The following is a 16,222-nucleotide window of genomic DNA, read 5'->3' as shown; positions in this document are numbered from 1 at the left end:
GCTATGTGGGATGCCACCTCAGCATGACCTGATGAGCGGTGCTATGTCCACACCCAGGATCCGAACCGGTGAAACCCTGGGCTGCTGAAGCGAAGTGTGCGAACTTAACCACTCGGCCACAGGGCCAGCCCCTGCATTTTTATATAATCAAAATGTTCAGCTTATGTGTGTGTGCTTTCCTCCACTGCTCTATCTTATAAAATACTTCTTCATCCAGGAGCCAGATATGTGTTCAACTAAATGATTTTCTTGATTGAGGTTCTCTTTAAGCCATCTGGAAATTATCTGGTCTATGGTGTTGGCATTAAATCTTAAGCATAGTGGAATTGTAAAGACTTGATACTATACATGGTTTTACATAATATGTTTTTATCCTCATGTAGTTTTTAGACTAGACAGCAACATATGCTAACTTATTACAACAGAATTACTCAATCTGAGAAAAAGTCATAATCTAAGACATTTCTATTCTAGTTACAGCCACATAAAAAGCATCTCGAACATGAAAACTATTCTTACCTTTAAAAATCCTCAGAGTAAAAGCTGTCATGGGCCTTCCCTGAACAATAATTCTAGCCCAATGTTTAGCAACAACAGAGTCAACAGATTTTTCATACCTCATCTAAGTTCCTAACAGGGTTTCTTCTTGTTTTATTCTGTTGTCCACAGAAGATAACAACTACATATTTGGTATCATCAGCTCAACAGTTCTTACATTTGAACAGCATTATTACAGTTAGCGATTTTAACTGTGGAGAAGGAAGAGGGATTTTTGACATTTTTACCCACTGCTCAGCATTTCATTTAAACCAGCAGTCCCTATAATTAGAGTACCACCCAATAGGGCATGAACTGTGCGCCAAGTAATTTGTTAATGTTAATAATAATAAGGATATTGATGTTGGTGAATTAGTTACTTTTAAAAGAGAAACACAAAACAGGTTCATGATTCTTCCTATAATAAAGCCACTCACTTGTTTGCTTTCTTATGTTTTCAGAAGTGGGAGAAGTGGTGGAAGTGAAAACCATCACAATATATCACCAGGCAGCCTATCTTCTCTATGCTACAGCCCATAATAAGCAATTCTTAGTGAGTAATATTTTTGTGTCGAGTATTGATTTTTACGAATACCAGAAAAACAAAGAGCTCATGGTGCTATTTGCTTTACTGCCCACACACACATACCCACACAACGCTTTTAAATCAAATCTGCCATGGAATATGTGATATATGCGAATTTTAATTTTCACTTGTATCGCTCTACAAGAGTTGAGAATCACTAGTCTAAACTAGCTTCATAATAATCTCTATTTTTGGAATTCATAAAAGAATAGAGTTCTCAGTTAAGGATCTCACGAGGGCACAAAGAATTGGAAGGAATTCCTCTCTGAAATAATATTAGTTTGTGGCTGAATTTATTAAAACTACATTGCTAATTCCTTTCATGATGGAATCTCTTAGATCATACTTTCATATGAGCAATTATTTACCCACATAGTTCTTATTTGTCCTATTCCTTTACTTCAATTCTAACTGAAACTAACAATAAAAATCAACAATAACGATAACTAAGTTTTTATTGCACGCTCACTAAATGCCAGCACTTTACATGGATTAGCTCAGATAACTTTCCCAATAGCCACAGGAGGTAACAACTATTGTCACTATTTTAAAGATGTGGAAATTCATTGTCATAGGGGTTAGATAATTTGCTCAAGTTCGTGCAACAAGCAAGTGGAAGTTATGGCCCTGAAGTTGGCCTACCTCTCCAGCACCATTCTGTACATTCATTTCCTACGTTTTCTCCAATTTACGTAGATTATTCTGACTTCTGATAATATCCTTCCTAAATGATGCTATCTCTACCTGTAAAAATTTACAAGCTTATTGATCCTCATCTTTTTCAACTGATATCTCTGGCTTGTGTATATGGGCAACTCAGCACTTTCGATTTCATGGGACTCTTTTGCCAAGATAGTCATCTTGCTTAAATACTTACCATGTTACAAGATGATATGAACGAATCTATAACCTAGAACTACTGTTGAACAAACAATTCAAACTGCATTTTCAACTGCAAATGTCCTATCGGTACTCGATCACTATGGTCCTCTTTCTGTAGTCATGTAATTATACTTTAACAACAACCAAGAGGAATGGTTCTTAACCTGGAGACCATGGGTTCATGAAATGGTTGGTGGAGGAGGTGGACCATGAATCTTCTGAAGTCATAAGCAAAACTACATGTGTAAGTACACGTATATTGTGCTGGAGAGCAAGTATATGTGCATTTTGTTAGTAATCCTCTCACACTAAGAAAATATTATTTGTACCCAAAATGGTACAGGCCCAAGAAAATACTACATATAAGACACTTCTTAGATGCTCCTAGGTGGGCAGCTCTGGATGGTTAGAGCCATATTTATTAATGGGGTCGATTTAATGAGCCTTTTAGAGTTATATTAAAGCCAATTTTCCCTATGTATCAGAGAATGGGACTGATTTTGCAGGACGCAGTTCTTGGAACATATTCTGGTTACTATTAAATTTTCTCATCATTAAAGCATCTATAAATGTACTCCACAAAAGAGACTACCAGATCTTTTCTCCTTCTTAAAAAACCATTGCGTTGGCCCTTTTCAATCATCAAGTTCCTGTCCTCCACAAGTTCTCAATATTACTAGATAGCTCACTTCAATAATAGTAAAGTCTTATTAATGATAACGCTTAGAGAATCAAGTAATGTGGTTAATGTTTCTATTTAAATAAAGTATAATTAATAACTGACTATATGATCAGTTTTCAAAACTACTGATATAGAGTACAGTTTTTGTTTGCCCAGAACACTTTGTAGAACCATCTTTCTATATTCTTAGTCCATGAGGTTGGGTGGGGCCAAGCACCCACTCGCCACGTGCATATATGTACACGCATGCACCGTCTCTACCTACGGCTGAACACAAGATTCAAGCCAGGCCAATCAAAATCTATCAAGAAAGAGGCTGTTCCTTTCACTGGGATCAATAACTAATGAAAATGCAAGCCCTTAATAATGCTGGCCATAGTTCCCAAAAACAAAGTTGAATGGAAAGAGAAAAGTTCCAAAAGATGGAGAGAGAAAGAAATTTATGACAACACCATCTGAAACCTGGGATCTAGCCAAGCCTGAGGTTTACCCCTTGAACTTCTCCCATTTTGTGAGCCAAGAGATTTTGTTTTGTTTAAGCTAGTCTGAGATGGTTTCCTGTGCTGTTTACAAACCAAGAGTTCTGACTAATCACAGTAAGTTCACTTATGAACAGCAAGTAATTTTATTAATGAAATTAATATTTAATTTCTAAGTATGCCCTCAAAATATTATTTAGTACCTCCAGACAAAGACTTACCACAATCTACTTTACAAAGGCATCTTGCATGTATCTCGATTGAGTGTTCCTAAAGCATGAGGAATTTTTCATTGGTCTGACCACACACCCAGGACCATGCTTTGACAGAATCAAGTGCTTAATAAATGCTTGTTGAATGAAAATCAGTACTGAATACAGCATGCATATGACGTCATATTTAGTAGATGGGGCAGAAGAGCCAAAGCTAAGTATGACACAGTCCCTGCTCAGCGTCTGCTTACAGGGGCTCATATACTGGCCTTTCAGTATAGCTTGGTATCTTTTATTAAAAAGTGTGCCAATTTCATCAACGCAAGGTATCCCCATTTTCGTTAGGTTTAAGTACTAATTTTCATTGTGATAAAATATACATAACAAAATTTACCATCTTAACCATTTTTAAAGGTACAGTTCAGCAGCATTAAGCATAGCCACATTGTTGTGCAACCATCATCATTATCCATCTCTAGAACTTTTTTGGATTGGGTGCTTTTAATTGCAATGTCATTTGCTACATATTCCAGAGAGTTTAGGAAATACAATGGCTACTTCATCTAGTTATTCATGGGTAGCAGTGCATTCTTTTTAAAATCTCCATGTTTTCTGTCTTATAATAGTCTCTCCTTCCTCTCTTGAGTTAAGGACCAGGGAAGGGCACCCCCTTTGAAAGTCAAGCAACTGAAACATCAAAAGCATCACAACACAGTGTCTAAGAATAGTATGACGAGCAAACTTTTATCATTATTCATTGATTAAAAGCCTTGAATAACTCAGAGTGAGCATGCTCAACATCAGTTACATGTCTGGAAGAGACATTATGTATGGACTCTGACACAGTCATGGAAATTTAGTCATTTTACCCATTAAATAAAACATTGATTTTTTTTAACTTGTTTTATGTCTACTTTCCTTAAAACCCTCATAATACTAGACTTGATTATTTCTGCTAGAGTAGAATTGTCAAGAATTAAATTTAAAAAAAAAAAACATATTTCAGGGGCCAACGCATTGGCGCAGCAGTTACGTTTTTGCACTCTGCCTTGGGGGCCCATGGTTCGCCGGTTCGGATTCTGGGTGCGGACCTATGCACCGCTTACTAAGCCACACTGTAGCAAGAATCCCACATATAAAGCAGAGGAAGATGGGCACAGATGTTAGCTTTGGACAAATCTTCCTCAGCAAAACGAGAAGGATTGGGAGCAGACGTTAGCTCAGGGCTAATCTTCCTCAAAAAAACCCACAAAACAAAACCAAACAAACAAAAGAGCTAAAAAACATATTTCCTCAGTGTTATGAAATCAGAGACTAGGCCACGTTCACAGTTAGATTTCTATTCTTTACTTCTTCCATTCTTAGGTACTGGCAACAAATTCATCCTTCAGAAAACACACAGTTCATGCAATCATACTCTCTTATAAAAATCTATGGCTTTTTAAGTGAACATTAGCTTGAAAAAAGGGGGAACCTGCTGATGGACATCTAAGAACCTCCTATGGAGTTAAATGTTTCAGAAGTCATATAAATTTAAGAGCCATCAGTTTTAGATTTTCACGATGAAAGGTTGCCGTGTAGAACTCCTCCTTCCCCTGCTCTAGGCATCTGTCAATTTCTTCAATTCTCTAAAAAACAGTACTTAGGAGAGAAAAAAATGCTGTTTTTACCTGAATCATAGCAACCAAGTCCAAAATACAGGATATATGTCAACAAAATTATCATATTTCTACCACATAGAGAAAACTCAAAATGCTTCCAGAAGTCTCAAAGGAGTACCTCACATGTACACTTACCTCAATTGGGTCTGAAAATGACAGAGAAACGCAGAACAAAATACTTTGTATTGTATGACCATAAATTCTTCAGTCATACCTTTAAAGTTTCCAAGAATAAAAGCCTCTCTGAACATAATTTCCATTTCAAAAATACAGTGAGAATCCAAATTGGAGTAAATTAAAGAATACCTGCTCCCACTACATCTTTACACTCCCAAACTTTGCACTCAGACTCTCTTCTCATACCTATCAGAGAAATATTTTTTAAGTAAATACAAACTCTACCATGTGACAGAGGAAAATAAGCACATATCCTCTTTTGGAAAGAGCACTGTGAATTCAAACACCAGTTACTTGAGGACACAATAAACGGACTTCCAAACAAGCTGAGATTCTGTTCCTCCATATCCTTGTATGTATATCAGAATTCCATATGTCACTATTTCTAATTCATTTACATAATCTTTCACCAGTTTGCTTTCCAGCTTGTCAAACCAGGAGTTGGCTCTTCCTGTTTCCATTTCCTGGGAGTATTGTTTCCGTAGTCTAACAAACAGGATCCTATTTTGGTATTGAAATTATCAGGTTTTACCTTCAAATAACACAACTATTTTGCTCCTTTTCTCTTACAGTCACAGTTATACAACTTAAGTTTTCTCCTTATCACTATAAAACTCTGTGTTTTTCTTCCCTATACTCGTAGGCATCCACTGTTTGTAGGGCTGTTAGCACACACAGCTTAGGGGTATAGTGGAAAAGGAACAGGTCTTGGGTCAGATAATCCCGCATGCAACTATTTCGTCCTTTAAACTGCCCCAAATATCCGTCCCTTGCCCACCTTTCCAACCACTGAGGCCCTTATCTTCTCAGCCTGCATCACCGATCCGACAGCCTCTCCACTGCTTTGTTTGTTTCAGTTACTGTTTCCTATCTCCCTTACCAGATTGACCTTTCTGCCCTTCTATGTCATAGGTTAAAAAATATTTAAATAGGCTAAAAAAAGTTAAAAAATGTTTAATAGTGCTATATTAAAAATGCCAAGTACTTCTTTTTAGCATTCACAGATTTCCATATTCTAGTTTTCTCCAAGTGCCATTAAACCCATCCAAGAAGGCTTCATTTGTCTTCTGCCCACACACTTGACCTGTGCAATTACTTATTCCTGTAATACCTCTCTACGCCTCACCAAATACCACTGATCTTCAAATATCAACTGAAACCTCACCTCTATATGAAGTTTTCCTTGACTATTCTAGCCCACAAAGAACTCTTCCCCAAAAAGGAGCTGTATGAACTCACATGAGTCATCTTTCCCAGCTAGATGGGAATATAGGGGAGACATCTGGCTAGTTTCATATTCATCTGGTTTGTTTACCCGCATTAAGAACACAGTAGGTACTAAATAATGTGAAAATTGCCTATTATTTTCCCCTTGGCCAATACAGAATTTCAAATAGCTATTTTTCTCATAGTTCTAGGTCTTCTATCAATTAAATCCATTAAAATACACTGATAACAGAACTCATAAAGAAGAAACAAACAACCCAATCAAAAATGAGCAAACGAGTTAACAGGCACGAAAAGAAGGCATAGGGATGGCAAGTAAGCACATGAAAAGATGTTCAATACCATTTAGGCATTAGAGAAAAGCCAATTTAAACCTCAATGAGTTATCACTACATACCTACTATAATGTCTAAAATTAAGAAGACTGACTCAAGTGTTGGCAAGGATGTAATGGAAACAGAATTCTCACATACTGCTGGTAGGAATGTAAAATGGTACAACCACTTTGGAAAACAGTTTGGTACTTAAAAATTAAACCTACACCTACCGTTTGGTCTAGCCATTCCACTTGTAGGTATTTACTGAAGAAAAAAGAAAGCATATATCCATACAGAGATTTGTATATAAATATTTACAGCAGCTTTATTTGTAATAGCTAAAACTGGAAACCACCCAAATGCCCATTAACAGGTAAATGGATGAACAAACTGTGGTACAGCCATGAAAGGAATACTACTCAACACTAAAAAACTAACTACTGATACATGCAACAATATGGATGAATCTAAATGCATTATGCTAAATGAAAGAAGCCAGAATCAAAAGGCTATAGAAAGTATGATTGCATTTATATGAAAATCTAGGAAAAACAAAAGTATGGGGCGGGGGGGACGACACATAAATGGGTAGGGTTTGGGATTGAGGAGAAGGGCTGACTATTAAGGGGCAACACAAAAGAATTTGGGTGGGTGATAGAACTATTCTGTATCTTGAATGAGTGGTAGTAACATTGCTATGCATTTGGTAAAACTCACAGAACTGCACATCAAAAAGAGAATTATACTGTTTGCAAATTAAAAATAAATAAATGACCTCATTTTAAAGACTAAGAATGTCACCATTTTAGCTTGGAATACACCATTACCAAATACTCTATTTAGTTGAGATTTGGAACAGCATCTGTTGGTTATTTTGTGAAAATCCTTAAAAATATGCTGATAGAGGTCACAACAATTTTTTGCTAAACTCAATAGAACTCTCACTATTATTAAACAATAATTTTATTAATCTTACACAATCACTAACACTTACCTGGTCACCCCAGACACATACCTGTCCCCTAAGTCCCTCTGCTAACCAATTCATTCATTCATTCAATTGGGATTTACTGAACATTAACAATGTACCTAGCACTGCTTTAGGGATGGCAAATGTCCTGGTAAATAGGATGGATAAGGTCCCTGGTCTCAGGAAGTTCACATTCTAGTTAGGGGAAGTGAAGTAAACAAAGGTACTCTTTGACAGGTATGTGCGATGAAGACAGCAAAACAGGGAATGTGTGAGATGGTCGAGGGTGTCATCACTTTAAATGCAATGGTCAGGGAGGCCTCTTTGAGAGGGTGACATATGAGCTAATCCTGAGTGACAAGAAGGGGCAGGAAACCAAAATCTGGAAGCAGAGCCTTCTTGGTAGAGGGAACAGTAAGTACAGAGGCCCCCAGAAGAAAGGAGTCTTGATTCCTCTGAGCCACAGAAAGGTCAGTGTGGGGACTGAGTAAGGAGGAAACAGATAGTAAATAAGGTAGTTAGGGGCCTGATCATTTAGTGCTTTACAGACCCTAAATTATTTTACTCCATGCAGCTTGCAATGAGAAGCAGCCAGTGGGCTTGATATCAGCTACATAATCTGATTTACGTTTTTAGAAGATCCATCTCCCTATTTTTTCGGACATTCAGCTTTCTTCTCTATCTCAAGTATTTTTTTCTGCATTTACCATGGCTATGCATCCTTAGGTAAATCATGTATATACCGTCTGAGGCTCAGTTTCCATCTCCATAAAAGGGTGACCCCAGCTGCCAGCAACTGCTCACACCTATTGGTTCAGTCTGGCAGTTAAACATCTGATTCTAAGGCTACCCGCAGCCTCACTTCTAGTCTCGCCTTCCCAGGATGTCGCCCTCATCAATTATCTTCCCTCTCTCTTATATCTTCAATCTCAGTCTCAGCACAAATCCAATACTCTCTTCCTATCTCACCTGTCCAACAAAATCCTCTCTCTGAGCCTCCTGTTTCTTTGTTCTATGATCTCTTCCCTAGACCCCTTTCTCTTTACCACTAAACAGATGCCTCCCAAGAGTAAACACTGTACCCACATCCCCCACCTTTCTCCTCTTCATTCTAACTTACTCCTTTGCCAATCACAATCTGATGCCCACTCCCACCACTCTATAGAATTCCTTCGAAAAATCACCAGCACCAACTATTCAGTCTAATTTCTGGTCTTCCCAGCCCTATCATCAGATTCTGAACCACCATCACCCACAGGAAGGAAAGGATAATGTAATAGACAAAAGACAGGATTCTACTCCCAGCTCTGTTACTAACTGCTTTGTATGGTACTGGAAAGGCACGTAATCTCTCTGGGCCTTAGTTTCAGTATTAGTGCCTGCAGAGGGCGGGATTTATAGATAGCCTTAGAGCCCTTCTAATATGGAAATTCTAAGACTACGTGATTCTTCCCTTTGGCATCCATGACTCGGCACCGTCTTGATTCTCTAAACAACTCTATCTCCTTTATTAGGATGTGTTGCTCATTTCCTACATGGGGTTCATTTCCTCCAAATTCCTAGTAAAACGCACTTTATACTTGAGTCATATATACATTCTCTTCCTGGGTAATACCACCCACATTGACCTCCTCACTTACCATTTCTATGAAGAAATCTCTCATACCTCCAGACCAACATTTCCACCTACACCATTTCCAATCAGAGGCTGTCTGGAACTTAAAACTCATGAAACCAAGATAAACCATCCCTTCTCCAACCCTGTTCCTCTTGACCACTCCATTTCTCTTAATTGCTCTCCAAAATCCATGACAGTCAAGCTGTTAACATGTGAGTTTTCGCCAATTTTCCACACACTTTACTCTCCACTTCTACCCAAATATCAACTCTTCTCCTTTTAACAATTTAGTCCTAAAGCCATTAGGAAAGACATAGCAAAGTAGAGATCCATAGTGGGACGGTTGGGTGTGGGTATGGACAGCTGTGACAGCCCATGGTGGGGCATAAAGCCCACGGGTGGCTCTGACACCCACCACAGAGAGTCAGAGTTGGCACAGAGGTGGGCACATCCATGTATTCATGGGGGCTAGTGCAGGGTATCAGAACCCACAGAGGGTGAGGACAGCCCAGCAGGGGGAGTCAGCGCCTGAGTGAAGTAAGTAGGCCATCCATTGGGGGAGTGCAGCCTGGTGACCCAGAATGTGGAGTTAGATCTCAATCACAGAGGGGAGTGTCTGAGTGAATGGGGGCACTCCTTGGAGAAAATGGCTGACTCCAGGACCGGGGCAAGAAAAATACAAGATGGGCCTAAAGCAAGAAAGTGCTTAGAAAATGACGGGAACATGGCAAAAGAACACAGAAACCAGCTTGAATGGGCTCCCACTGGCTAAACCAAGAACAAGTTGAACATCAAAAATAAGGACAGTAACAGGCTGTAACTTGCTGAATCAAATAAGAAACAATGATGCTATGCAGATATAGATAATTAAGTGAATAAACAAAGTTTGATGAAGAATGGGATGTTTACACAGCTTCAAAGTACCTCTTCCCAAAATATTTCTTAAATTGCAAAGGGAAAAGAGTAACTTGACAATGGAGAAGACTGGCCGACAGCACCTGAAGCAAGTCATCCAAGTGGGCAGAAATGGCACAAAGGGAAATCGATTGCCACCTATGAAGCAAGGAGAAGAATGCAGCATCACTTCTGTGATATTCCTGCCAAAGGAGCCTCACCTGAATCGAATCATGAGGAAACAACTCATAAACCCAAATCAAGGGACTTTCTACAAAATAGCTGGCTTTTAATCTTCGAAAGTATTGTAAAGCCATGAAATCTAGAAAAAGACTAAGGAATTGTCCCACACTGAAGGAGACTAACAAGACATGACAACTAAGCATGATACACAATTCTGAACTGGATCTTTTTGATATAAAAGACATTATTAGAATAAGTGGCAAAACCAGAATGATGTCTAAGGAGCAGATGTCAGTAACTTCATGTTAATTTCTTGATTTTGATAGTTGTATGCAGTTATGTGAGAGAATGTCTTTGTCCTTGTTTACAGTTCTTTGTAATGGACTTCCAATTATTTGGACTTCCCCTTTTTTCCATTACCCCCAACATCCTTGCTCCAGAGAACCAAGTTCCCATCCTCCTGCAGTGTAGCAATAACTTCTTAACAAGGCTCTTTACACTCCAATCCACCCTACAACCACTGCCTAATTAAGGTTTTTCCAAAGTGCACTTCAGCTCACGCCACTTCTCTGCTCCTACGTTTCAACAGCTCCTCATTACCTACCAAATTAAGTACAAATTTGTTAGTGTGACTTTCAAGTTCCACTCCCTTCTTATTCCAACTAAGTTCTTCCAAGCTTTCTTCCTTCAATTCCCCATACCACAGCCCGCCACACAGCTTGACCACACTCCATGTTTTCTGCCTGTCTCCAGGGTTTTGCTCACATAATTCCCTCCACCGGGAAGTACCCACCCCACTCCCACCCCCTGCAAATTTTCAAGACTAAGGATAAATACCACCTCTGACCCACGCACCCAACACTTTCCAAGACTTGCCTAGATAATCTTTTCTTGTCAGAATACCCAAAGTTGATTACGAACCTTATTTCATTCAATTTTAGGCTGCAATTTTTGTAAATTCGTCTCAACAACTCCTAACATATAAGGTGAGGATACACGCCAATGAAGTAGCCATCATTAATAAAATTAAGTCAGAGCCACAGTTATGAATTCAGACAGCCAGTTATTATCTCACACTCTCTCCCTAGGGTATTCACTTTTTAAATATTCAAATTACTTTTGGTTTGCCCTCTTTTCTTCCTTAGACAAGAGTTTCCTATTTCTTGCATAAAATACAAGCAATTTCTACCTCTTTTCTACATAGAAATTTTGGCCTTGGCCATACCACTAAGAATCATAAATCTAGAGGTTTCCAGAGCATCAATTAAGTAACACATGCTTATATGTAATTACATTTTAACTTCATCATTACTTTACTATATAAAGAACAAAATAAAACTCTTAAAACTGAAAACAAAGACTATACCGGAAAAGTTTAAAACTAGAAATTCTAAAATTTAAGACGAAGACGTTATCCATTTAATGCGCTTATATTTCCTGGATTTTTACTAGTAAATTTTGGAGCACAGTCCACAAAAATGTACAATTTAATGGCTATATTTAAACATAACCAAGACGCCAATATTTCTCTCTCGATTTGAATTTAGTAAATGAAAGAAAACAATACTGACATTTAATCAGTATATGAGTAGTGTAAAACTAAAGCCTGGAAAAAACGTCTTACTGTGGAGAAAAAAAAATTAATGACATCAAAGCATTAGGGGAAGTGGTGTTACACCTGAACTACCAGTGGTCAGTATAACATCTGATATTATTCTAAACATTACAAGGATAGTAAGGGTCGACACATCAAGAATTTCAACACTGCAAAATGCATCAAATCTAAAAACGATAAATCTGCAGGTCCTACTTTCAGCATGTCCCTGGTACGTATGCAAACTGCCTTAAGTTGAACAATTTGAGTTTATTTAACTGAAACCAGGGCTTTTATCTCTACTTCATTTTTTAAGTATGAAGTAAATAGTTCTAACTATACTAATACTTTAGATGATAAAAGGTGGACAAACTGACATATATGCCTAGGATACTTGTGACATTAAAAGCAAAATTTACAAAAGTAAACTGTACATAGTGATTTGTACATTAAAAAGCACTAAAGTTTTTTTTCAGTAATATCACCACTCTTATCAAAAATGCCAAAAATCAATGAAAGTGAATGAATCATCAGAAGAAAGTCTCCTTTTAAAACATTTCTAAAAATATTATTTAGAACACTAACCTGGAGAAATTCTAGGTACACTAGCAATTTCAAAATCAAAATATTATGAGAAAATAACAACAAAAAGAAAGTTCCATGTTTTTATTTCCAAATGACCTAAATAATTCTATACTGGATTTATTTATTATAGTAAGCACCAATAACCAATCCCTTGGACCAAAACCCAAAATTCTTTCATACTCTGTAGTACACAGAGATATATATATCTCAACGGTTTATTCAGAAAGTTTACTAAAAGACAGGGCAAACTTTGTAACAAACTCCTTGAATTCTGAAGCTTTTCGTTTATTATTGAAGGTGAGTTTCAACAAACTCCAGGGACAATTGATAAATGTAGGTTACTTACTAAATTGTTTCATTCTATCATGGAAAAAAATGCAGCATCTATTAAGACAAATATCTTATTACTTGTCTTGAAACCTACCAGAATATGCCCTTTTAAATAATAAACTTTGCATTTTAAAGTCTAAGTCAATGCTAGCACTTGTTATGATACTATCAAAGTGATTATGACCATCACCATAAAAATCCAATGTTCTATCAACAGAAAAACCCTGTTTCCAAAAGGAATAGCATACATTTAAAGAACAAGAAATTCATAGTAACTATCAAATTTTATAAAAGATATGATTTAAAAAACTCTGCTTTTCAAAGCAAAATGACAGATCACCCCTACCACTTTTACTTTTAAATGGTAAATGGAATGACATTTTTCTGTCCAGACTACCCTGGATGCTACGGAGCCAGACTTGTGATTAAAATATACTTGAAACCAGATTAGGAAATATGTTAAGGATACTTCTATTTTGATTCTTAACATACATGACTCCAGGGAAACCACACAGCCGCTCAACAGTTTCAGTGGCAGACCTTAGAGAGCATCTCATTTAACTTGTTCTCTTTAAAACACAGAAACTGAGGCTGAGAGAAGTTGTGACTCACTCAAGGTCACAGTTTGGCTTCGGTCCAAGCTGACAGAGGAACTCCAATCTAAATGGCACACGCAGGTTCAGTGTCCATCCTAAGAGCTTTACATTCAACTTTTGTCATAATTTACTTTACAATTTGGCACTCAGACAATCCATTCATTGGAAATTATTAACAGATAGATGACTTTTTGTCACCACTCTCACAGACTGAAATGAAGACAACACATACTTCACAGCCATTACTCATTTTTATCAGCTTGAAAAATTAATCTAGATGAGAAGCATTCTTCTTATTTGGATAGAACACTCCTTCCTTAGCAGAATATTCAGTAAGGCTAACACAGTAATATCCTCTTTCTTCATTAACCTCCAAAGGGGGTATAGAATAAAACAGACCAGTAATTCTGAACTTTTGGGTCTAAGGATATCTTTCCACTCTTAAAATGTACTGAGGATACCAAAGAACTTTTCTTTATATGAGTTATATCTATTGATATTTACCTTATTAGAAATTAAAATATTTTAAATCATTTAAAAATAAGTCATTACATGTTAACATAAACATAGATTTACGAAAAAATAACTACATTTTCCAGAATGAAAAACTTTAGTAAGAGCGGCACTGTTCTGCATTTTTTGCAAGTCTATCGTCTCACTTACTAGAAGACAGCTGGATTTTCATATCTACTTCTGCACTCAATGTGTGGTGACGTTTGGTTCAAGTATATGAAGAAAATCTGGCCTCACAGAGATATGTTGTTGGAAAAAGGAGCATTTTAATGGGTTTTTTTCCATATAATTGCAGATGTGCGTCTTTGATATTACACTGAAAATTGACAGTGAGCAGTTTCTTAAAGGTTAGTTGCAATGTGGAATCTGAAACAGTATTAGTGAACTTCTCAGACACTATTACATTATAATCCACATGTCTGTGTCTTCCATTTTGAATGCGTCTTTTACCAATGAATAATTTTTGACTTTATGAACCTCCTTGAAAAGGTCTGGAACCCAAACCATACTTTGAAATCTACTAGAAAACAGTTTAGCGTTCAACCTAAAGATGAAGGATATCATGAAACCTAGAAGCAGTTACGTACTGCCTCGATCCTTTACAATTTTTAATATGTTAATTTATTCAAAGTTCCCTGGAATGAGGTATCATCATTATGAATCACGAAATAGGCAAAAAGGTTGAATTTTGGTCCAAAAGACGCAAAATAAGAGACCAATGATGAAGCTTAGATGAAGTTAAATATTATAATGTGTAGCCTGAAATCCAGAAAAAGATCTAAATATCCTCTGATGCTTGAGCCTTTATTCTGAGAATAATCAAAACAAACAGACTGGGACAATATTCACCAGGAAAAGCTATAAAAATAAGTAATCTATAAAAGATTTCAAATAACATTAAAGCTTTGATATTAAAGTTTTTAGAAAACTTATATTAACTAGCACAATACCAGTATGTATGTAAACAAAATGAATCCCCTCTGACTATACTAGGAATTTTGGAATACTCAAGAAGAGATACCAGACAACACCTCTACTGCCCACAAATGCATGTAGGCTCAAGGTCACTGATTCCTATTAATCTGTAAGACTATGTGTCACTAGACCATCAGGAGGGGCTTCACAAGTTGAGTGTGAAAACTATAATTAAAACAGTAGACACAGGATACAGAATAAACTTAACAGAATTCATAATTTTAACTGGTATATCTCTTGTATTTCTACTAGAAATATCATCACCTAAAGCAATAGCCTTGAAAACTAAAAGAGCATAAATACAAATATAGTAGTAAATGTATAGTGTCTAATCATTAAAAAAATTCAAGAGTAGAACTTAATCATAAGAATTATCAACAAATCAAGTATTTCCTTTAATTATGTATGTATTTCTTTAAAAGATTTTGTGGAATTTCATATGATGAAGGATAGAGAAAACAAAGAAATGGAAGCAAAGATTATGAAAACAAACATTAACAGCAGTAGCTAAAATGTATATACTTTATAATGCATACTATATACCAGATAATACTCAAAGTACTTCTCATAAATTAATTCACTTTCTTAACTACCTCTGAGATGAGTATTAGTTAATCCCCTTTACAGATGAGAAAGCTCGAGCCCAGAGAGGTGAAGGAATGTGCACAGGGACACAAAGCAATTAAGTGGCAGAGCTAGGATTTCAACCACAGCAGCCACGCTCTTAACCACCAGGCTTCCCTCCCTCCCACTAACTCACTAAAACATCCCTTACAAAAATATCTGTATCACGCGCAAAATTTCCTTCTCTGAAAGTAAAACAAAGCACTAGCAGCAGGACACATGCTGAGTTTGCTTCTGATGAAAGCCATGCTATCTCAGGACGTGTGTTAAAGAGTTTAGAATTTATGAGAGAGGGGCGGCATTAGAATATGACTGGATGGTCCATGCTACTGAGAACTGTAGGAACATACAAGTGTCCGTTCTGGAATGCATGCTTCCATAAAACCAAGAGGAGCATGATTTGAGCCCACGACAAGGAAAAGAATGTACAAATTAAAGTTTCTGGTTTTGGTTCGGGAAAGAACAGAATAGAAGCAGAAAGATACAGGAATACATACAGAAACTTTATATCCTGTTAATGAGATGGACATACTTTCCACAAAGTTTTTAAGGAAAATATCCATGTATTCCTAGATGCCAA

At 37.0% G+C, this 16,222-nt stretch overlaps 1 protein-coding gene across 7 annotated transcripts in view; it reads right to left on the bottom strand.

Moving 5' to 3' along the window:
* The window catches only part of NR3C2 (nuclear receptor subfamily 3 group C member 2), a 325,844-nt gene that overhangs the window by 298,180 nt on the left and 11,442 nt on the right, over nt 1-16,222 (bottom strand). The gene's annotated exons all lie outside the window — the stretch shown is intronic.

The sequence above is a fragment of the Equus caballus genome, chromosome 2 (assembly GCF_041296265.1).
Source record: "Equus caballus isolate H_3958 breed thoroughbred chromosome 2, TB-T2T, whole genome shotgun sequence".
Lineage (NCBI taxonomy): Eukaryota > Metazoa > Chordata > Mammalia > Perissodactyla > Equidae > Equus > Equus caballus.
This window is presented reverse-complemented; position numbering and strand designations above follow the sequence as displayed.